General features: G+C 38.6%; 45 non-coding genes and 22 pseudogenes across 45 annotated transcripts; all 67 read left to right on the forward strand.

Annotated features, from left to right (window-relative positions):
• Positions 1-119, forward strand: LOC149671241 (5S ribosomal RNA). Its single transcript, XR_016367217.1, has one exon. It is a non-coding gene; the product is annotated as a 5S ribosomal RNA (ribosomal RNA).
• Positions 120-256: 137 nt separating this feature from the next.
• Positions 257-375, forward strand: LOC149671242 (5S ribosomal RNA; annotated as a pseudogene).
• A 137-nt stretch (positions 376-512) lies between these two features.
• Positions 513-631, forward strand: LOC149671243 (5S ribosomal RNA). The gene has a single exon (XR_016367575.1). It is a non-coding gene; the product is annotated as a 5S ribosomal RNA (ribosomal RNA).
• A 137-nt stretch (positions 632-768) lies between these two features.
• On the forward strand, positions 769-887 carry LOC149671244 (5S ribosomal RNA). The gene has a single exon (XR_016367228.1). It is a non-coding gene; the product is annotated as a 5S ribosomal RNA (ribosomal RNA).
• A 137-nt stretch (positions 888-1,024) lies between these two features.
• On the forward strand, positions 1,025-1,143 carry LOC149671245 (5S ribosomal RNA; annotated as a pseudogene).
• A 138-nt stretch (positions 1,144-1,281) lies between these two features.
• On the forward strand, positions 1,282-1,400 carry LOC149671246 (5S ribosomal RNA). The gene has a single exon (XR_016367686.1). It is a non-coding gene; the product is annotated as a 5S ribosomal RNA (ribosomal RNA).
• A 137-nt stretch (positions 1,401-1,537) lies between these two features.
• LOC149671247 (5S ribosomal RNA) lies at positions 1,538-1,656 on the forward strand. The gene has a single exon (XR_016367239.1). It is a non-coding gene; the product is annotated as a 5S ribosomal RNA (ribosomal RNA).
• Positions 1,657-1,793: 137 nt separating this feature from the next.
• Positions 1,794-1,912, forward strand: LOC149671248 (5S ribosomal RNA). Its single transcript, XR_016367576.1, has one exon. It is a non-coding gene; the product is annotated as a 5S ribosomal RNA (ribosomal RNA).
• A 137-nt stretch (positions 1,913-2,049) lies between these two features.
• On the forward strand, positions 2,050-2,168 carry LOC149671249 (5S ribosomal RNA). Its single transcript, XR_016367251.1, has one exon. It is a non-coding gene; the product is annotated as a 5S ribosomal RNA (ribosomal RNA).
• A 137-nt stretch (positions 2,169-2,305) lies between these two features.
• LOC149671250 (5S ribosomal RNA) lies at positions 2,306-2,424 on the forward strand (annotated as a pseudogene).
• Positions 2,425-2,562: 138 nt separating this feature from the next.
• Positions 2,563-2,681, forward strand: LOC149671251 (5S ribosomal RNA). The gene has a single exon (XR_016367511.1). It is a non-coding gene; the product is annotated as a 5S ribosomal RNA (ribosomal RNA).
• A 137-nt stretch (positions 2,682-2,818) lies between these two features.
• LOC149671252 (5S ribosomal RNA) lies at positions 2,819-2,937 on the forward strand. The gene has a single exon (XR_016367264.1). It is a non-coding gene; the product is annotated as a 5S ribosomal RNA (ribosomal RNA).
• Positions 2,938-3,074: 137 nt separating this feature from the next.
• Positions 3,075-3,193, forward strand: LOC149671253 (5S ribosomal RNA). Its single transcript, XR_016367577.1, has one exon. It is a non-coding gene; the product is annotated as a 5S ribosomal RNA (ribosomal RNA).
• Positions 3,194-3,330: 137 nt separating this feature from the next.
• LOC149671254 (5S ribosomal RNA) lies at positions 3,331-3,449 on the forward strand. The gene has a single exon (XR_016367275.1). It is a non-coding gene; the product is annotated as a 5S ribosomal RNA (ribosomal RNA).
• Positions 3,450-3,586: 137 nt separating this feature from the next.
• On the forward strand, positions 3,587-3,705 carry LOC149671255 (5S ribosomal RNA; annotated as a pseudogene).
• Positions 3,706-3,843: 138 nt separating this feature from the next.
• Positions 3,844-3,962, forward strand: LOC149671256 (5S ribosomal RNA). Its single transcript, XR_016367513.1, has one exon. It is a non-coding gene; the product is annotated as a 5S ribosomal RNA (ribosomal RNA).
• Positions 3,963-4,099: 137 nt separating this feature from the next.
• Positions 4,100-4,218, forward strand: LOC149671257 (5S ribosomal RNA). The gene has a single exon (XR_016367286.1). It is a non-coding gene; the product is annotated as a 5S ribosomal RNA (ribosomal RNA).
• Positions 4,219-4,355: 137 nt separating this feature from the next.
• On the forward strand, positions 4,356-4,474 carry LOC149671258 (5S ribosomal RNA). Its single transcript, XR_016367297.1, has one exon. It is a non-coding gene; the product is annotated as a 5S ribosomal RNA (ribosomal RNA).
• Positions 4,475-4,611: 137 nt separating this feature from the next.
• LOC149671259 (5S ribosomal RNA) lies at positions 4,612-4,730 on the forward strand. Its single transcript, XR_016367491.1, has one exon. It is a non-coding gene; the product is annotated as a 5S ribosomal RNA (ribosomal RNA).
• A 137-nt stretch (positions 4,731-4,867) lies between these two features.
• LOC149671260 (5S ribosomal RNA) lies at positions 4,868-4,986 on the forward strand. Its single transcript, XR_016367306.1, has one exon. It is a non-coding gene; the product is annotated as a 5S ribosomal RNA (ribosomal RNA).
• Positions 4,987-5,124: 138 nt separating this feature from the next.
• Positions 5,125-5,243, forward strand: LOC149671261 (5S ribosomal RNA). The gene has a single exon (XR_016367550.1). It is a non-coding gene; the product is annotated as a 5S ribosomal RNA (ribosomal RNA).
• A 137-nt stretch (positions 5,244-5,380) lies between these two features.
• LOC149671262 (5S ribosomal RNA) lies at positions 5,381-5,499 on the forward strand. The gene has a single exon (XR_016367488.1). It is a non-coding gene; the product is annotated as a 5S ribosomal RNA (ribosomal RNA).
• A 137-nt stretch (positions 5,500-5,636) lies between these two features.
• Positions 5,637-5,755, forward strand: LOC149671263 (5S ribosomal RNA; annotated as a pseudogene).
• Positions 5,756-5,896: 141 nt separating this feature from the next.
• LOC149671264 (5S ribosomal RNA) lies at positions 5,897-6,015 on the forward strand (annotated as a pseudogene).
• A 137-nt stretch (positions 6,016-6,152) lies between these two features.
• Positions 6,153-6,271, forward strand: LOC149671265 (5S ribosomal RNA). Its single transcript, XR_016367307.1, has one exon. It is a non-coding gene; the product is annotated as a 5S ribosomal RNA (ribosomal RNA).
• A 137-nt stretch (positions 6,272-6,408) lies between these two features.
• Positions 6,409-6,527, forward strand: LOC149671266 (5S ribosomal RNA; annotated as a pseudogene).
• Positions 6,528-6,664: 137 nt separating this feature from the next.
• Positions 6,665-6,783, forward strand: LOC149671267 (5S ribosomal RNA). Its single transcript, XR_016367532.1, has one exon. It is a non-coding gene; the product is annotated as a 5S ribosomal RNA (ribosomal RNA).
• Positions 6,784-6,920: 137 nt separating this feature from the next.
• Positions 6,921-7,039, forward strand: LOC149671268 (5S ribosomal RNA; annotated as a pseudogene).
• Positions 7,040-7,176: 137 nt separating this feature from the next.
• Positions 7,177-7,295, forward strand: LOC149671269 (5S ribosomal RNA; annotated as a pseudogene).
• Positions 7,296-7,432: 137 nt separating this feature from the next.
• Positions 7,433-7,551, forward strand: LOC149671270 (5S ribosomal RNA). Its single transcript, XR_016367521.1, has one exon. It is a non-coding gene; the product is annotated as a 5S ribosomal RNA (ribosomal RNA).
• A 134-nt stretch (positions 7,552-7,685) lies between these two features.
• On the forward strand, positions 7,686-7,804 carry LOC149671271 (5S ribosomal RNA). Its single transcript, XR_016367472.1, has one exon. It is a non-coding gene; the product is annotated as a 5S ribosomal RNA (ribosomal RNA).
• Positions 7,805-7,940: 136 nt separating this feature from the next.
• Positions 7,941-8,059, forward strand: LOC149671272 (5S ribosomal RNA; annotated as a pseudogene).
• Positions 8,060-8,196: 137 nt separating this feature from the next.
• LOC149671273 (5S ribosomal RNA) lies at positions 8,197-8,315 on the forward strand. Its single transcript, XR_016367644.1, has one exon. It is a non-coding gene; the product is annotated as a 5S ribosomal RNA (ribosomal RNA).
• Positions 8,316-8,451: 136 nt separating this feature from the next.
• LOC149671274 (5S ribosomal RNA) lies at positions 8,452-8,570 on the forward strand. The gene has a single exon (XR_016367473.1). It is a non-coding gene; the product is annotated as a 5S ribosomal RNA (ribosomal RNA).
• A 136-nt stretch (positions 8,571-8,706) lies between these two features.
• On the forward strand, positions 8,707-8,825 carry LOC149671275 (5S ribosomal RNA). Its single transcript, XR_016367646.1, has one exon. It is a non-coding gene; the product is annotated as a 5S ribosomal RNA (ribosomal RNA).
• Positions 8,826-8,962: 137 nt separating this feature from the next.
• On the forward strand, positions 8,963-9,081 carry LOC149671276 (5S ribosomal RNA; annotated as a pseudogene).
• A 137-nt stretch (positions 9,082-9,218) lies between these two features.
• Positions 9,219-9,337, forward strand: LOC149671277 (5S ribosomal RNA). Its single transcript, XR_016367684.1, has one exon. It is a non-coding gene; the product is annotated as a 5S ribosomal RNA (ribosomal RNA).
• Positions 9,338-9,474: 137 nt separating this feature from the next.
• On the forward strand, positions 9,475-9,593 carry LOC149671278 (5S ribosomal RNA; annotated as a pseudogene).
• Positions 9,594-9,730: 137 nt separating this feature from the next.
• LOC149671279 (5S ribosomal RNA) lies at positions 9,731-9,849 on the forward strand. The gene has a single exon (XR_016367522.1). It is a non-coding gene; the product is annotated as a 5S ribosomal RNA (ribosomal RNA).
• Positions 9,850-9,986: 137 nt separating this feature from the next.
• LOC149671280 (5S ribosomal RNA) lies at positions 9,987-10,105 on the forward strand. The gene has a single exon (XR_016367647.1). It is a non-coding gene; the product is annotated as a 5S ribosomal RNA (ribosomal RNA).
• A 138-nt stretch (positions 10,106-10,243) lies between these two features.
• On the forward strand, positions 10,244-10,362 carry LOC149671281 (5S ribosomal RNA). Its single transcript, XR_016367578.1, has one exon. It is a non-coding gene; the product is annotated as a 5S ribosomal RNA (ribosomal RNA).
• A 137-nt stretch (positions 10,363-10,499) lies between these two features.
• Positions 10,500-10,618, forward strand: LOC149671282 (5S ribosomal RNA). Its single transcript, XR_016367308.1, has one exon. It is a non-coding gene; the product is annotated as a 5S ribosomal RNA (ribosomal RNA).
• Positions 10,619-10,752: 134 nt separating this feature from the next.
• Positions 10,753-10,871, forward strand: LOC149671283 (5S ribosomal RNA; annotated as a pseudogene).
• A 137-nt stretch (positions 10,872-11,008) lies between these two features.
• LOC149671284 (5S ribosomal RNA) lies at positions 11,009-11,127 on the forward strand (annotated as a pseudogene).
• Positions 11,128-11,264: 137 nt separating this feature from the next.
• LOC149671285 (5S ribosomal RNA) lies at positions 11,265-11,383 on the forward strand. Its single transcript, XR_016367524.1, has one exon. It is a non-coding gene; the product is annotated as a 5S ribosomal RNA (ribosomal RNA).
• A 136-nt stretch (positions 11,384-11,519) lies between these two features.
• LOC149671286 (5S ribosomal RNA) lies at positions 11,520-11,638 on the forward strand. Its single transcript, XR_016367475.1, has one exon. It is a non-coding gene; the product is annotated as a 5S ribosomal RNA (ribosomal RNA).
• Positions 11,639-11,774: 136 nt separating this feature from the next.
• Positions 11,775-11,893, forward strand: LOC149671287 (5S ribosomal RNA; annotated as a pseudogene).
• Positions 11,894-12,030: 137 nt separating this feature from the next.
• On the forward strand, positions 12,031-12,149 carry LOC149671288 (5S ribosomal RNA). The gene has a single exon (XR_016367648.1). It is a non-coding gene; the product is annotated as a 5S ribosomal RNA (ribosomal RNA).
• Positions 12,150-12,287: 138 nt separating this feature from the next.
• LOC149671289 (5S ribosomal RNA) lies at positions 12,288-12,406 on the forward strand. The gene has a single exon (XR_016367580.1). It is a non-coding gene; the product is annotated as a 5S ribosomal RNA (ribosomal RNA).
• A 137-nt stretch (positions 12,407-12,543) lies between these two features.
• Positions 12,544-12,662, forward strand: LOC149671290 (5S ribosomal RNA). Its single transcript, XR_016367565.1, has one exon. It is a non-coding gene; the product is annotated as a 5S ribosomal RNA (ribosomal RNA).
• A 137-nt stretch (positions 12,663-12,799) lies between these two features.
• LOC149671291 (5S ribosomal RNA) lies at positions 12,800-12,918 on the forward strand (annotated as a pseudogene).
• Positions 12,919-13,055: 137 nt separating this feature from the next.
• On the forward strand, positions 13,056-13,174 carry LOC149671292 (5S ribosomal RNA). The gene has a single exon (XR_016367309.1). It is a non-coding gene; the product is annotated as a 5S ribosomal RNA (ribosomal RNA).
• Positions 13,175-13,311: 137 nt separating this feature from the next.
• LOC149671293 (5S ribosomal RNA) lies at positions 13,312-13,430 on the forward strand. The gene has a single exon (XR_016367525.1). It is a non-coding gene; the product is annotated as a 5S ribosomal RNA (ribosomal RNA).
• A 137-nt stretch (positions 13,431-13,567) lies between these two features.
• On the forward strand, positions 13,568-13,686 carry LOC149671294 (5S ribosomal RNA). Its single transcript, XR_016367443.1, has one exon. It is a non-coding gene; the product is annotated as a 5S ribosomal RNA (ribosomal RNA).
• Positions 13,687-13,822: 136 nt separating this feature from the next.
• On the forward strand, positions 13,823-13,941 carry LOC149671295 (5S ribosomal RNA). The gene has a single exon (XR_016367619.1). It is a non-coding gene; the product is annotated as a 5S ribosomal RNA (ribosomal RNA).
• Positions 13,942-14,078: 137 nt separating this feature from the next.
• LOC149671296 (5S ribosomal RNA) lies at positions 14,079-14,197 on the forward strand. The gene has a single exon (XR_016367265.1). It is a non-coding gene; the product is annotated as a 5S ribosomal RNA (ribosomal RNA).
• Positions 14,198-14,333: 136 nt separating this feature from the next.
• Positions 14,334-14,452, forward strand: LOC149671297 (5S ribosomal RNA; annotated as a pseudogene).
• A 137-nt stretch (positions 14,453-14,589) lies between these two features.
• LOC149671298 (5S ribosomal RNA) lies at positions 14,590-14,692 on the forward strand (annotated as a pseudogene).
• A 122-nt stretch (positions 14,693-14,814) lies between these two features.
• Positions 14,815-14,933, forward strand: LOC149671299 (5S ribosomal RNA; annotated as a pseudogene).
• A 137-nt stretch (positions 14,934-15,070) lies between these two features.
• On the forward strand, positions 15,071-15,189 carry LOC149671300 (5S ribosomal RNA). Its single transcript, XR_016367310.1, has one exon. It is a non-coding gene; the product is annotated as a 5S ribosomal RNA (ribosomal RNA).
• A 137-nt stretch (positions 15,190-15,326) lies between these two features.
• LOC149671301 (5S ribosomal RNA) lies at positions 15,327-15,445 on the forward strand (annotated as a pseudogene).
• A 137-nt stretch (positions 15,446-15,582) lies between these two features.
• LOC149671302 (5S ribosomal RNA) lies at positions 15,583-15,701 on the forward strand. The gene has a single exon (XR_016367311.1). It is a non-coding gene; the product is annotated as a 5S ribosomal RNA (ribosomal RNA).
• A 137-nt stretch (positions 15,702-15,838) lies between these two features.
• On the forward strand, positions 15,839-15,957 carry LOC149671303 (5S ribosomal RNA; annotated as a pseudogene).
• Positions 15,958-16,094: 137 nt separating this feature from the next.
• Positions 16,095-16,213, forward strand: LOC149671304 (5S ribosomal RNA). The gene has a single exon (XR_016367266.1). It is a non-coding gene; the product is annotated as a 5S ribosomal RNA (ribosomal RNA).
• Positions 16,214-16,350: 137 nt separating this feature from the next.
• LOC149671305 (5S ribosomal RNA) lies at positions 16,351-16,469 on the forward strand (annotated as a pseudogene).
• Positions 16,470-16,606: 137 nt separating this feature from the next.
• On the forward strand, positions 16,607-16,725 carry LOC149671306 (5S ribosomal RNA). Its single transcript, XR_016367444.1, has one exon. It is a non-coding gene; the product is annotated as a 5S ribosomal RNA (ribosomal RNA).
• Positions 16,726-16,861: 136 nt separating this feature from the next.
• Positions 16,862-16,980, forward strand: LOC149671307 (5S ribosomal RNA). Its single transcript, XR_016367620.1, has one exon. It is a non-coding gene; the product is annotated as a 5S ribosomal RNA (ribosomal RNA).
• The last annotated feature ends 47 nt before the right edge of the window (positions 16,981-17,027 follow it).

The raw sequence follows: 17,027 nt of genomic DNA on the forward strand, positions 1-17,027 counted from the left end.
GGCAACGGCCATATCACGCTGAAAACACCGGTTCTCGTCCGATCACCGAAGTTAAGCAGCGTCGAGCGCAGTCAGTACTTGGGAGGGAGACCACTTAGGAACACTGCGTGCCGTTGGCTTTTTCACTTTTTATTCCTCTTTTAAATTCCAATAGATATGAAAAAAGCCAACATATTTTCTTTTTGTTATTGTTTTAAAAAGATGAAGGTTAATTTGTCTCACTTAATTTAAATTCGAATTATTAAATAGCACTCTCGGCAACGGCCATATCACGCTGAAAACACCGGTTCTCGTCCGATCACCGAAGTTAAGCAGCGTCGAGCGCAGTCAGTACTTGGGAGGGAGACAACTTAGGAACACTGCGTGCCGTTGGCTTTTTCACTTTTTATTCCTCTTTTAAATTCCAATAGATATGAAAAAAGCCAACATATTTTCTTTTTGTTATTGTTTTAAAAAGATGAAGGTTAATTTGTCTCACTTAATTTAAATTCGAATTATTAAATAGCACTCTCGGCAACGGCGATATCACGCTGAAAACACCGGTTCTCGTCCGATCACCGAAGTTAAGCAGCGTCGAGCGCAGTCAGTACTTGGGAGGGAGACCACTTAGGAACACTGCGTGCCGTTGGCTTTTTCACTTTTTATTCCTCTTTTAAATTCCAATAGATATGAAAAAAGCCAACATATTTTCTTTTTGTTATTGTTTTAAAAAGATGAAGGTTAATTTGTCTCACTTAATTTAAATTCGAATTATTAAATAGCACTCTCGGCAACGGCCATATCACGCTGAAAACACCGGTTCTCGTCCGATCACCGAAGTTAAGCAGCGTCGAGCGCAGTCAGTACTTGGGAGGGAGACCACTTAGGAACACTGCGTGCCGTTGGCTTTTTCACTTTTTATTCCTCTTTTAAATTCCAATAGATATGAAAAAAGCCAACATATTTTCTTTTTGTTATTGTTTTAAAAAGATGAAGGTTAATTTGTCTCACTTAATTTAAATTCGAATTATTAAATAGCACTCTCGGCAAGGGCCATATCACGCTGAAAACACCGGTTCTCGTCCGATCACCGAAGTTAAGCAGCGTCGAGCGCAGTCAGTACTTGGGAGGGAGACCACTTAGGAACACTGCGTGCCGTTGGCTTTTTCACTATTTTTTTCCTCTTTTAAATTCCTATAGATATGAAAAAAGCAAACATATTTTCTTTTTGTTATTGTATTAAAAAGATGAAGGTCAATTTGTCTCACTTAATTTAAATTCGAATTATTATCTAGCACTCTCGACAACGGCCATATCACGCTGAAAACACCGGTTCTCGTCGGATCACCGAAGTTAAGCAGCGTAGAGCGCAGTCAGTACTTGGGAGGGAGACCAATTAGGAACACTGCGTGCCGTTGGCTTTTTCACTTTTTATTCCTCTTTTAAATTCCAATAGATATGAAAAAAGCCAACATATTTTCTTTTTGTTATTGTTTTAAAAAGATGAAGGTTAATTTGTCTCACTTAATTTAAATTCGAATTATTAAATAGCACTCTCGGCAACGGCCATATCACGCTGAAAACACCGGTTCTCGTCCGATCACCGAAGTTAAGCAGCGTCGAGCGCAGTCAGTACTTGGGAGGGAGACCACTTAGGAACACTGCGTGCCGTTGGCTTTTTCACTTTTTATTCCTCTTTTAAATTCCAATAGATATGAAAAAAGCAAACATATTTTCTTTTTGTTATTGTTTTAAAAAGATGAAGGTTAATTTGTCTCACTTAATTTAAATTCGAATTATTAAATAGCACTCTCGGCAACGGCGATATCACGCTGAAAACACCGGTTCTCGTCCGATCACCGAAGTTAAGCAGCGTCGAGCGCAGTCAGTACTTGGGAGGGAGACCACTTAGGAACACTGCGTGCCGTTGGCTTTTTCACTTTTTATTCCTCTTTTAAATTCCAATAGATATGAAAAAAGCCAACATATTTTCTTTTTGTTATTGTTTTAAAAAGATGAAGGTTAATTTGTCTCACTTAATTTAAATTCGAATTATTAAATAGCACTCTCGGCAACGGCCATATCACGCTGAAAACACCGGTTCTCGTCCGATCACCGAAGTTAAGCAGCGTCGAGCGCAGTCAGTACTTGGGAGGGAGACCACTTAGGAACACTGCGTGCCGTTGGCTTTTTCACTTTTTATTCCTCTTTTAAATTCCAATAGATATGAAAAAAGCCAACATATTTTCTTTTTGTTATTGTTTTAAAAAGATGAAGGTTAATTTGTCTCACTTAATTTAAATTCGAATTATTAAATAGCACTCTCGGCAAGGGCCATATCACGCTGAAAACACCGGTTCTCGTCCGATCACCGAAGTTAAGCAGCGTCGAGCGCAGTCAGTACTTGGGAGGGAGACCACTTAGGAACACTGCGTGCCGTTGGCTTTTTCACTATTTTTTTCCTCTTTTAAATTCCTATAGATATGAAAAAAGCAAACATATTTTCTTTTTGTTATTGTATTAAAAAGATGAATGTCAATTTGTCTCACTTAATTTAAATTCGAATTATTATCTAGCACTCTCGACAACGGCCATATCACGCTGAAAACACCGGTTCTCGTCGGATCACCGAAGTTAAGCAGCGTAGAGCGCAGTCAGTACTTGGGAGGGAGACCACTTAGGAACACTGCGTGCCGTTGGCTTTTTCACTTTTTATTCCTCTTTTAAATTCCAATAGATATGAAAAAAGCCAACATATTTTCTTTTTGTTATTGTTTTAAAAAGATGAAGGTTAATTTGTCTCACTTAATTTAAATTCGAATTATTAAATAGCACTCTCGGCAACGGCCATATCACGCTGAAAACACCGGTTCTCGTCCGATCACCGAAGTTAAGCAGCGTCGAGCGCAGTCAGTACTTGGGAGGGAGACCACTTAGGAACACTGCGTGCCGTTGGCTTTTTCACTTTTTATTCCTCTTTTAAATTCCAATAGATATGAAAAAAGCAAACATATTTTCTTTTTGTTATTGTTTTAAAAAGATGAAGGTTAATTTGTCTCACTTAATTTAAATTCGAATTATTAAATAGCACTCTCGGCAACGGCGATATCACGCTGAAAACACCGGTTCTCGTCCGATCACCGAAGTTAAGCAGCGTCGAGCGCAGTCAGTACTTGGGAGGGAGACCACTTAGGAACACTGCGTGCCGTTGGCTTTTTCACTTTTTATTCCTCTTTTAAATTCCAATAGATATGAAAAAAGCCAACATATTTTCTTTTTGTTATTGTTTTAAAAAGATGAAGGTTAATTTGTCTCACTTAATTTAAATTCGAATTATTAAATAGCACTCTCGGCAACGGCCATATCACGCTGAAAACACCGGTTCTCGTCCGATCACCGAAGTTAAGCAGCGTCGAGCGCAGTCAGTACTTGGGAGGGAGACCACTTAGGAACACTGCGTGCCGTTGGCTTTTTCACTTTTTATTCCTCTTTTAAATTCCAATAGATATGAAAAAAGCCAACATATTTTCTTTTTGTTATTGTTTTAAAAAGATGAAGGTTAATTTGTCTCACTTAATTTAAATTCGAATTATTAAATAGCACTCTCGGCAAGGGCCATATCACGCTGAAAACACCGGTTCTCGTCCGATCACCGAAGTTAAGCAGCGTCGAGCGCAGTCAGTACTTGGGAGGGAGACCACTTAGGAACACTGCGTGCCGTTGGCTTTTTCACTATTTTTTTCCTCTTTTAAATTCCTATAGATATGAAAAAAGCAAACATATTTTCTTTTTGTTATTGTATTAAAAAGATGAAGGTCAATTTGTCTCACTTAATTTAAATTCGAATTATTATCTAGCACTCTCGACAACGGCCATATCACGCTGAAAACACCGGTTCTCGTCGGATCACCGAAGTTAAGCAGCGTAGAGCGCAGTCAGTACTTGGGAGGGAGACCACTTAGGAACACTGCGTGCCGTTGGCTTTTTCACTTTTTATTCCTCTTTTAAATTCCAATAGATATGAAAAAAGCCAACATATTTTCTTTTTGTTATTGTTTTAAAAAGATGAAGGTTAATTTGTCTCACTTAATTTAAATTCGAATTATTAAATAGCACTCTCGGCAACGGCCATATCACGCTGAAAACACCGGTTCTCGTCCGATCACCGAAGTTAAGCAGCGTCGAGCGCAGTCAGTACTTGGGAGGGAGACCACTTAGGAACACTGCGTGCCGTTGGCTTTTTCACTTTTTTTTCCTCTTTTAAATTCCAATAGATATGAAAAAAGCAAACATATTTTCTTTTTGTTATTGTTTTAAAAAGATGATGGTTAATTTGTCTCACTTAATTTAAATTCGAATTATTATCTAACACTCTCGGCAACGGCCATATCACGCTGAAAACACCGGTTCTCGTCCGATCACCGAAGTTAAGCAGCGTCGAGCGCAGTCAGTACTTGGGAGGGAGACCACTTAGGAACACTGCGTGCCGTTGGCTTTTTCACTTTTTTTTCCTCTTTTAAATTCCTATAGATATGAAAAAAGCCAACATATTTTCTTTTTGTTATTGTTTTAAAAAGATGAAGGTTAATTTGTCTCACTTAATTTAAATTCGAATTATTAAATAGCACTCTCGGCAACGGCCATATCACGCTGAAAACACCGGTTCTCGTCCGATCACCGAAGTTAAGCAGCGTCGAGCGCAGTCAGTACTTGGGAGGGAGACCACTTAGGAACCCTGCGTGCCGTTGGCTTTTTCACTTTTTATTCCTCTTTTAAATTCCAATAGATATGAAAAAAGCCAACATATTTTCTTTTTGTTATTGTTTTAAAAAGATGAAGGTTAATTTGTCTCACTTAATTTAAATTCGAATTATTAAATAGCACTCTCGGCAACGGCCATATCACGCTGAAAACACCGGTTCTCGTCCGATCACCGAAGTTAAGCAGCGTCGAGCGCAGTCAGTACTTGGGAGGGAGACCACTTAGGAACACTGCGTGCCGTTGGCTTTTTCACTATTTTTTTCCTCTTTTAAATTACTATAGATATGAAAAAAGCAAACATATTTTCTTTTTGTTATTGTATTAAAAAGATGAAGGTCAATTTGTCTCACTTAATTTAAATTCGAATTATTATCTAGCACTCTCGACAACGGCCATATCACGCTGAAAACACCGGTTCTCGTCCGATCACCGAAGTTAATCAGCGTAGAGCGCAGTCAGTACTTGGGAGGGAGACCACTTAGGAACCCTGCGTGCCGTTGGCTTTTTCACTTTTTATTCCTCTTTTAAATTCCAATAGATATGAAAAAAGCCAACATATTTTCTTTTTGTTATTGTTTTAAAAAGATGAAGGTTAATTTGTCTCACTTAATTTAAATTCGAATTATTAAATAGCACTCTCGGCAACGGCCATATCACGCTGAAAACACCGGTTCTCGTCCGATCACCGAAGTTAAGCAGCGTCGAGCGCAGTCAGTACTTGGTAGGGAGACCACTTAGGAACACTGCGTGCCGTTGGCTTTTTCACTTTTTATTCCTCTTTTAAATTCCAATAGATATGAAAAAAGCCAACATATTTTCTTTTTGTTATTGTTTTAAAAAGATGAAGGTTAATTTGTCTCACTTAATTTAAATTCGAATTATTAAATAGCACTCTCGGCAACGGCCGTATCACGCTGAAAACACCGGTTCTCGTCCGATCACCGAAGTTAAGCAGCGTCGAGCGCAGTCAGTACTTGGGAGGGAGACCACTTAGGAACACTGCGTGACGTTGGCTTTTTCACTTTTTATTCCTCTTTTAAATTCCAATAGATATGAAAAAAGCCAACATATTTTTTTTCTTTTTGTTATTGTTTTAAAAAGATGAAGGTTAATTTGTCTCACTTAATTTAAATTCGAATTATTAAATAGCACTCTCGGCAACTGCGATATCACGCTGAAAACACCGGTTCTCGTCCGATCACCGAAGTTAAGCAGCGTCGAGCGCAGTCAGTACTTGGGAGGGAGACCACTTAGGAACACTGCGTGCCGTTGGCTTTTTCACTTTTTATTCCTCTTTTAAATTCCAATAGATATGAAAAAAGCCAACATATTTTCTTTTTGTTATTGTTTTAAAAAGATGAAGGTTAATTTGTCTCACTTAATTTAAATTCGAATTATTAAATAGCACTCTCGGCAACGGCCATATCACGCTGAAAACACCGGTTCTCGTCCGATCACCGAAGTTAAGCAGCGTCGAGCGCAGTCAGTACTTGGGAGGGAGACCACTTAGGAACACTGCGTGCCGTTGGCTTTTTCACTTTTTTTTCCTTTTTTAAATTCCTATAGATATGAAAAAAGCAAACATATTTTCTTTTTGTTATTGTTTTAAAAAGATGAAGGTCAATTTGTCTCACTTAATTTAAATTCGAATTATTATCTAGCACTCTCGGCAACGGCCATATCACGCTGAAAACACCGGTTCTCGTCGGATCACCGAAGTTAAGCAGCGTCGAGCGCAGTCAGTACTTGGGAGGGAGACCACTTAGGAACACTGCGTGCCGTGGGCTTTTTCACTTTTTTTTCCTCTTTTAAATTCCAATAGATATGAAAAAAGCAAACATATTTTCTTTTTGTTATTGTTTTAAAAAGATGATGGTTAATTTGTCTCACTTAATTTAAATTCGAATTATTATCTAGCACTCTCGGCAACGGCCATATCACGCTGAAAACACCGGTTCTCGTCCGATCACCGAAGTTAAGCAGCGTCGAGCGCAGTCAGTACTTGGGAGGGAGACCACTTAGGAACACTGTGTGCCGTTGGCTTTTTCACTTTTTTTTCCTCTTTTAAATTCCTATAGATATGAAAAAAGCCAACATATTTTCTTTTTGTTATTGTTTTAAAAAGATGAAGGTTAATTTGTCTCACTTAATTTAAATTCGAATTATTAAATAGCACTCTCGGCAACGGCCATATCACGCTGAAAACACCGGTTCTCGTCCGATCACCGTAGTTAAGAAGCGTCGAGCGCAGTCAGTACTTGGGAGGGAGACCACTTAGGAACACTGCGTGCAGTTGGCTTTTTCACTTTTTTTTCCTCTTTTAAATTCCTATAGATATGAAAAAAGCAAACATATTTTCTTTTTGTTATTGTTTTAAAAAGATGAAGGTCAATTTGTCTCACTTAATTTAAATTCGAATTATTATCTAGCACTCTCGGCAACGGCCATATCACGCTGAAAACACCGGTTCTCGTCGGATCACCGAAGTTAAGCAGCGTCGAGCGCAGTCAGTACTTGGGAGGGAGACACTTTAGGAACGCTGCGTGCCGTTGGCTTTTTCACTTTTTTTTCCTCTTTTAAATTCCAATAGATATGAAAAAAGCCAACATATTTTCTTTTTGTTATTGTTTTAAAAAGATGAAGGTTAATTTGTCTCACTTAATTTAAATTCGAATTATTAAATAGCACTCTCGGCAACGGCCATATCACGCTGAAAACACCGGTTCTCGTCCGAGCACCGAAGTTAAGCAGCGTCGAGCGCAGTCAGTACTTGGGAGGGAGACCACTTAGGAACACTGCGTGCCGTTGGCTTTTTCATTTTTTTCCTCTTTTAAATTCCTATAGATATGAAAAAAGCCAACATATTTTCTTTTTGTTATTGTTTAAAAAGATGAAGGTTAATTTGTCTCACTTAATATAAATTCGAATTATTAAATACCACTCTCGGCAACGGCCATATCACGCTGAAAACACCGGTTCTCGTCCGATCACCGAAGTTAAGCAGCGTGGAGCGCAGTCAGTACTTGGAAGGGAGACCACTTAGGAACACTGCGTGCCGTTGGCTTTTTCACTTTTTTTCCTCTTTTAAATTCCAATAGATATGAAAAAAGCAAACATATTTTCTTTTTGTTATTGTTTTAAAAAGATGATGGTTAATTTGTCTCACTTAATTTAAATTCGAATTATTATCTAGCACTCTCGGCAACGGCCATATCACGCTGAAAACACCGGTTCTCGTCCGATCACCGAAGTTAAGAAGCGTCGAGCGCAGTCAGTACTTTGGAGGGAGACCACTTAGGAACACTGCGTGCAGTTGGCTTTTTCACTTTTTTTTCCTCTTTTAAATTCCTATAGATATGAAAAAAGAAAACATATTTTCTTTTTGTTATTGTTTTAAAAAGATGAAGGTCAATTTGTCTCACTTAATTTAAATTCGAATTATTATCTAGCACTCTCGGCAACGGCCATATCACGCTGAAAACACCGGTTCTCGTCGGATCACCGAAGTTAAGCAGCGTCGAGCGCAGTCAGTACTTGGGAGGGAGACCACTTAGGAACACTGCGTGCCGTTGGCTTTTTCACTTTTTATTCCTCTTTTAAATTCCAATAGATATGAAAAAAGCAAACATATTTTCTTTTTGTTATTGTTTAAAAAGATGAAGGTTAATTTGTCTCACTTAATATAAATTCGAATTATTAAATACCACTCTCGGCAACGGCCATATCACGCTGAAAACACCGGTTCTCGTCCGATCACCGAAGTTAAGCAGCGTGGAGCGCAGTCAGTACTTGGAAGGGAGACCACTTAGGAACACTGCGTGCCGTTGGCTTTTTCACTTTTTTTCCTCTTTTAAATTCCAATAGATATGAAAAAAGCAAACATATTTTCTTTTTGTTATTGTTTTAAAAAGATGAAGGTCAATTTGTCTCACTTAATTTAAATTCGAATTATTATCTAGCACTCTCGGCAACGGCCATATCACGCTGAAAACACCGGTTCTCGTCGGATCACCGAAGTTAAGCAGCGTCGAGCGCAGTCAGTACTTGGGAGGGAGACCACTTAGGAACACTGCGTGCCGTTGGCTTTTTCACTTTTTATTCCTCTTTTAAATTCCAATAGATATGAAAAAAGCCAACATATTTTCTTTTTGTTATTGTTTTAAAAAGATGAAGGTTAATTTGTCTCACTTAATTTAAATTCGAATTATTAAATAGCACTCTCGGCAACGGCCATATCACGCTGAAAACACCGGTTGTCGTCCGATCACCGAAGTTAAGCAGCGTCGAGCGCAGTCAGTACTTGGGAGGGAGACCACTTAGGAACACTGCGTGCCGTTGGCTTTTTCACTTTTTTTTCCTCTTTTAAATTCCTATAGATATGAAAAAAGCAAACATATTTTCTTTTTGTTATTGTTTTAAAAAGATGAAGGTTAATTTGTCTCACTTAATTTAAATTCGAATTATTAAATAGCACTCTCGGCAACGGCCATATCACGCTGAAAACACCGGTTCTCGTCCGATCACCGAAGTTAAGCAGCGTCGAGCGCAGTCAGTACTTGGGAGGGAGACCACTTAGGAACACTGCGTGCCGTGGGCTTTTTCACTTTTTTTTCCTCTTTTAAATTACTATAGATATGAAAAAAGCAAACATATTTTCTTTTTGTTATTGTTTTAAAAAGATGAAGGTCAATTTGTCTCACTTAATTTAAATTCGAATTATTATCTAGCACTCTCGGCAACGGCCATATCACGCTGAAAACACCGGTTCTCGTCGGATCACCGAAGTTAAGCAGCGTCGAGCGCAGTCAGTACTTGGGAGGGAGACACTTTAGGAACACTGCGTGCCGTTGGCTTTTTCACTTTTTTTTCCTCTTTTAAATTCCAATAGATATGAAAAAAGCCAACATATTTTCTTTTTGTTATTGTTTTAAAAAGATGAAGGTTAATTTGTCTCACTTAATTTAAATTCGAATTATTAAATAGCACTCTCGGCAACGGCCATATCACGCTGAAAACACCGGTTCTCGTCCGAGCACCGAAGTTAAGCAGCGTCGAGCGCAGTCAGTACTTGGGAGGGAGACCACTTAGGAACACTGCGTGCCGTTGGCTTTTTCACTTTTTTTTCCTCTTTTAAATTCCTATAGATATGAAAAAAGAAAACATATTTTCTTTTTGTTATTGTTTTAAAAAGATGAAGGTCAATTTGTCTCACTTAATTTAAATTCGAATTATTATCTAGCACTCTCGGCAACGGCCATATCACGCTGAAAACACCGGTTCTCGTCGGATCACCGAAGTTAAGCAGCGTCGAGCGCAGTCAGTACTTGGGAGGGAGACCACTTAGGAACACTGCGTGCCGTTGGCTTTTTCACTTTTTATTCCTCTTTTAAATTCCAATAGATATGAAAAAAGCCAACATATTTTCTTTTCTGTTATTGTTTTAAAAAGATGAAGGTTAATTTGTCTCACTTAATTTAAATTCGAATTATTAAATAGCACTCTCGGCAACGGCGATATCACGCTGAAAACACCGGTTCTCGTCCGATCACCGAAGTTAAGCAGCGTCGAGCGCAGTCAGTACTTGGGAGGGAGACCACTTAGGAACACTGCGTGCCGTTGGCTTTTTCACTTTTTATTCCTCTTTTAAATTACAATAGATATGAAAAAAGCCAACATATTTTCGTTTTGTTATTGTTTTAAAAAGATGGAGGTTAATTTGTCTCACTTAATTTAAATTCGAATTATTAAATAGCACTCTCGGCAACGGCCATATCACGCTGAAAACACCGGTTCTCGTCCGATCACCGAAGTTAAGCAGCGTCGAGCGCAGTCAGTACTTGGGAGGGAGACCACTTAGGAACACTGCGTGCCGTTGGCTTTTTCACTTTTTTTTCCTCTTTTAAATTCCTATAGATATGAAAAAAGCAAACATATTTTCTTTTTGTTATTGTTTTAAAAAGATGGTCAATTTGTCTCACTTAATTTAAATTCGAATTATTATCTAGCACTCTCGGCAACGGCCATATCACGCTGAAAACACCGGTTCTCGTCGGATCACCGAAGTTAAGCAGCGTCGAGCGCAGTCAGTACTTGGGAGGGAGACCACTTAGGAACACTGCGTGCCGTGGGCTTTTTCACTTTTTTTTCCTCTTTTAAATTACTATAGATATGAAAAAAGCAAACATATTTTCTTTTTGTTATTGTTTTAAAAAGATGAAGGTCAATTTGTCTCACTTAATTTAAATTCGAATTATTATCTAGCACTCTCGGCAACGGCCATATCACGCTGAAAACACCGGTTCTCGTCGGATCACCGAAGTTAAGCAGCGTCGAGCGCAGTCAGTACTTGGGAGGGAGACACTTTAGGAACACTGCGTGCCGTTGGCTTTTTCACTTTTTTTTCCTCTTTTAAATTCCAATAGATATGAATAAAGCCAACATATTTTCTTTTTGTTATTGTTTTAAAAAGATGAAGGTTAATTTGTCTCACTTAATTTAAATTCGAATTATTAAATAGCACTCTCGGCAACGGCCATATCACGCTGAAAACACCGGTTCTCGTCCGAGCACCGAAGTTAAGCAGCGTCGAGCGCAGTCAGTACTTGGGAGGGAGACCACTTAGGAACACTGCGTGCCGTTGGCTTTTTCACTTTTTTTTCCTCTTTTAAATTCCTATAGATATGAAAAAAGCCAACATATTTTCTTTTTGTTATTGTTTAAAAAGATGAAGGTTAATTTGTCTCACTTAATATAAATTCGAATTATTAAATACCACTCTCGGCAACGGCCATATCACGCTGAAAACACCGGTTCTCGTCCGATCACCGAAGTTAAGCAGCGTGGAGCGCAGTCAGTACTTGGAAGGGAGACCACTTAGGAACACTGCGTGCCGTTGGCTTTTTCACTTTTTTTCCTCTTTTAAATTCCAATAGATATGAAAAAAGCAAACATATTTTCTTTTTGTTATTGTTTTAAAAAGATGATGGTTAATTTGTCTCACTTAATTTAAATTCGAATTATTATCTAGCACTCTCGGCAACGGCCATATCACGCTGAAAACACCGGTTCTCGTCCGATCACCGAAGTTAAGAAGCGTCGAGCGCAGTCAGTACTTTGGAGGGAGACCACTTAGGAACACTGCGTGCAGTTGGCTTTTTCACTTTTTTTTCCTCTTTTAAATTCCTATAGATATGAAAAAAGAAAACATATTTTCTTTTTGTTATTGTTTTAAAAAGATGAAGGTCAATTTGTCTCACTTAATTTAAATTCGAATTATTATCTAGCACTCTCGGCAACGGCCATATCACGCTGAAAACACCGGTTCTCGTCGGATCACCGAAGTTAAGCAGCGTCGAGCGCAGTCAGTACTTGGGAGGGAGACCACTTAGGAACACTGCGTGCCGTTGGCTTTTTCACTTTTTATTCCTCTTTTAAATTCCAATAGATATGAAAAAAGCCAACATATTTTCTTTTCTGTTATTGTTTTAAAAAGATGAAGGTTAATTTGTCTCACTTAATTTAAATTCGAATTATTAAATAGCACTCTCGGCAACGGCGATATCACGCTGAAAACACCGGTTCTCGTCCGATCACCGAAGTTAAGCAGCGTCGAGCGCAGTCAGTACTTGGGAGGGAGACCACTTAGGAACACTGCGTGCCGTTGGCTTTTTCACTTTTTATTCCTCTTTTAAATTCCAATAGATATGAAAAAAGCCAACATATTTTCTTTTTGTTATTGTTTTAAAAAGATGAAGGTTAATTTGTCTCACTTAATTTAAATTCGAATTATTAAATAGCACTCTCGGCAACGGCCATATCACGCTGAAAACACCGGTTCTCGTCCGATCACCGAAGTTAAGCAGCGTCGAGCGCAGTCAGTACTTGGGAGGGAGGCCACTTAGGAACACTGCGTGCCGTTGGCTTTTTCACTTTTTTTTCCTCTTTTAAATTCCTATAGATATGAAAAAAGCAAACATATTTTCTTTTTGTTATTGTTTTAAAAAGATGAAGGTCAATTTCTCTCACTTAATTTAAATTCGAATTATTATCTAGCACTCTCGGCAACGGCCATATCACGCTGAAAACACCGGTTCTCGTCGGATCACCGAAGTTAAGCAGCGTCGAGCGCAGTCAGTACTTGGGAGGGAGACCACTTAGGAACACTGCGTGCCGTGGGCTTTTTCACTTTTTTTTCCTCTTTTAAATTCCAATAGATATGAAAAAAGCAAACATATTTTCTTTTTGTTATTGTTTTAAAAAGATGATGGTTAATTTGTCTCACTTAATTTAAATTCGAATTATTATCTAGCACTCTCGGCAACGGCCATATCACGCTGAAAACACCGGTTCTCGTCCGATCACCGAAGTTAAGCAGCGTCGAGCGCAGTCAGTACTTGGGAGGGAGACCACTTAGGAACACTGCGTGCCGTTGGCTTTTTCACTTTTTTTTCCTCTTTTAAATTCCTATAGATATGAAAAAAGCCAACATATTTTCTTTTTGTTATTGTTTTAAAAAGATGAAGGTTAATTTGTCTCACTTAATTTAAATTCGAATTATTAAATAGCACTCTCGGCAACGGCCATATCACGCTGAAAACACCGGTTCTCGTCCGAGCACCGAAGTTAAGCAGCGTCGAGCGCAGTCAGTACTTGGGAGGGAGACCACTTAGGAACACTGCGTGCCGTTGGCTTTTTCACTTTTTTTTCCTCTTTTAAATTCCTATAGATATGAAAAAAGCCAACATATTTTCTTTTTGTTATTGTTTTAAAAAGATGAAGGTTAATTTGTCTCACTTAATATAAATTCGAATTATTAAATACCACTCTCGGCAACGGCCATATCACGCTGAAAACACCGGTTCTCGTCCGATCACCGAAGTTAAGCAGCGTCGAGCGCAGTCAGTACTTGGAAGGGAGACCACTTAGGAACACTGCGTGCCGTTGGCTTTTTCACTTTTTTTCCTCTTTTAAATTCCAATAGATATGAAAAAAGCAAACATATTTTCTTTTTGTTATTGTTTTAAAATGATGATGGTTAATTTGTCTCACTTAATTTAAATTCGAATTATTATCTAGCACTCTCGGCAACGGCCATATCACGCTGAAAACACCGGTTCTCGTCGGATCACCGAAGTTAAGCAGCGTCGAGCGCAGTCAGTACTTGGGAGGGAGACCACTTAGGAATACTGCGTGCCGTTGGCTTTTTCACTTTTTTTTCCTCTTTTAAATTCCTATAGATATGAAAAAAGCCAACATATTTTCTTTTTGTTATTGTTTTAAAAAGATGAAGGTTAATTTGTCTCACTTAATTTAAATTCGAATTATTAAATAGCACTCTCGGCAACGGCCATACCACGCTGAAAACACCGGTTCTCGTCCGAGCACCGAAGTTAAGCAGCGTCGAGCGCAGTCAGTACTTGGGAGGGAGACCACTTAGGAACACTGCGTGCCGTTGGCTTTTTCACTTTATTTTCCTCTTTTAAATTCCTATAGATATGAAAAAAGCAAACATATTTTCTTTTTGTTATTGTTTTAAAAAGATGAAGGTTAATTGTCTCACTTAATTTAAATTCGAGTTATTAAATAGCACTCTCGGCAACGGCCATATCACGCTGAAAACACCGGTTCTCGTCCGATCACCGAAGTTAAGCAGCGTCGAGCGCAGTCAGTACTTGGGAGTGAGACCACTTAGGAACACTGCGTGCCGTTGGCTTTTTCACTTTTTTTTCCTCTTTTAAATTCCAATAGATATGAAAAAAGCAAACATATTTTCTTTTTGTTATTGTTTTAAAAAGATGATGGTTAATTTGTCTCACTTAATTTAAATTCGAATTATTATCTAGCACTCTCGGCAACGGCCATATCACGCTGAAAACACCGGTTCTCGTCCGATCACCGAAGTTAAGCAGCGTCGAGCGCAGTCAGTACTTGTAAACTTTGCGTGCCGTTGGCTTTTTCACTTTTATTTCCTCTTTTAAATTCCATGAGATATGAAAAAAGCAAACAAATCTTCTTTTTCTTATTGATTTATAAAGATGAAGGTTAATTAAATTCGTATTATTAAATAGCACTCTCGGCAACAGCCATATCATGCTGAAAACACCGGTTCTCGTCCGATCACCGAAGTTAAGCAGCGTCGAGCGCAGTCAGTACTTGGGAGGGAGACCACTTAGGAACACTGCGTGCCGTTGGCTTTTTCACTTTTTATTCCTCTTTTAAATTCCAATAGATATGAAAAAAGCCAACATATTTTCTTTTTGTTATTGTTTTAAAAAGATGAAGGTTAATTTGTCTCACTTAATTTAAATTCGAATTATTAAATAGCACTCTCGGCAACGGCCATATCACGCTGAAAACACCGGTTCTCGTCCGATCACCGAAGTTAAGCAGCGTCGAGCGCAGTCAGTACTTGGGAGGGAGACCACTTAGGAACACTGCGTGCCGTTGGCTTTTTCACTTTTTTTTCCTCTTTTAAATTCCTATAGATATGAAAAAAGCAAACATATTTTCTTTTTGTTATTGTTTTAAAAAGATGAAGGTCAATTTGTCTCACTTAATTTAAATTCGAATTATTATCTTGCACTCTCGGCAACGGCCATATCACGCTGAAAACACCGGTTCTCGTCGGATCACCGAAGTTAAGCAGCGTCGAGCGCAGTCAGTATTTGGGAGGGAGACCACTTAGGAACACTGCGTGCCGTTGGCTTTTTCACTTTTTTTTCCTCTTTTAAATTCCAATAGATATGAAAAAAGCAAACATATTTTCTTTTTGTTATTGTTTTAAAAAGATGATGGTTAATTTGTCTCACTTAATATAAATTCGAATTATTATCTAGCACTCTCGGCAACGGCCATATCACGCTGAAAACACCGGTTCTCGTCCGATCACCGAAGTTAAGCAGCGTCGAGCGCAGTCAGTACTTGGGAGGGAGACCACTTAGGAACACTGCGTGCCGTTGGCTTTTTCACTTTTTTTTCCTCTTTTAAATTCCTATAGATATGAAAAAAGAAAACATATTTTCTTTTTGTTATTGTTTTAAAAAGATGAAGGTCAATTTGTCTCACTTAATTTAAATTCGAATTATTATCTAGCACTCTCGGCAACGGCCATATCACGCTGAAAACACCGGTTCTCGTCGGATCACCGAAGTTAAGCAGCGTCGAGCGCAGTCAGTACTTGGGAGTGAGACCACTTAGGAATACTGCGTGCCGTTGGCTTTTTCACTTTTTTTTCCTCTTTTAAATTCCAATAGATATGAAAAAAGCCAACATATTTTCTTTTTGTTATTGTTTTAAAAAGATGAAGGTTAATTTGTCTCACTTAATTTAAATTCGAATTATTAAATAGCACTCTCGGCAACGGCCATACCACGCTGAAAACACCGGTTCTCGTCCGAGCACCGAAGTTAAGCAGCGTCGAGCGCAGTCAGTACTTGGGAGGGAGACCACTTAGGAACACTGCGTGCCGTTGGCTTTTTCACTTTTTTTTCCTCTTTTAAATTCCAATAGATATGAAAAAAGCCAACATATTTTCTTTTTGTTATTGTTTTAAAAAGATGAAGGTTAATTTGTCTCACTTAATTTAAATTCGAATTATTAAATAGCACTCTCGGCAACGGCCATATCACGCTGAAAACACCGGTTCTCGACCGAGCACCGAAGTTAAGCAGCGTCGAGCGCAGTCAGTACTTGGGAGGGAGACCACTTAGGAACACTGCGTGCCGTTGGCTTTTTCACTTTTTTTTCCTCTTTTAAATTCCTATAGATATGAAAAAAGCCAACATATTTTCTTTTTGTTATTGTTTTAAAAAGATGAAGGTTAATTTGTCTCACTTAATATAAATTCGAATTATTAAATACCACTCTCGGCAACGGCCATATCACGCTGAAAACACCGGTTCTCGTCCGATCACCGAAGTTAAGCAGCGTCGAGCGCAGTCAGTACTTGGAAGGGAGACCACTTAGGAACACTGCGTGCCGTTGGCTTTTTCACTTTTTTTCCTCTTTTAAATTCCAATAGATATGAAAAAAGCAAACATATTTTCTTTTTGTTATTGTTTTAAAATGATGATGGTTAATTTGTCTCACTTAATTTAAATTCGAATTATTATCTAGCACTCTCGGCAACGGCCATATCACGCTGAAAACACCGGTTCTCGTCGGATCACCGAAGTTAAGCAGCGTCGAGCGCAGTCAGTACTTGGGAGGGAGACCACTTAGGAATACTGCGTGCCGTTGGCTTTTTCACTTTTTTTTCCTCTTTTAAATTCCAATAGATATGAAAAAAG

This window comes from Phalangium opilio, unplaced genomic scaffold, assembly GCF_054372755.1.
Source record: "Phalangium opilio isolate 3A_F unplaced genomic scaffold, DU_Popi_V2 ptg000054l_1, whole genome shotgun sequence".
NCBI classification, from domain to species: domain Eukaryota; kingdom Metazoa; phylum Arthropoda; class Arachnida; order Opiliones; family Phalangiidae; genus Phalangium; species Phalangium opilio.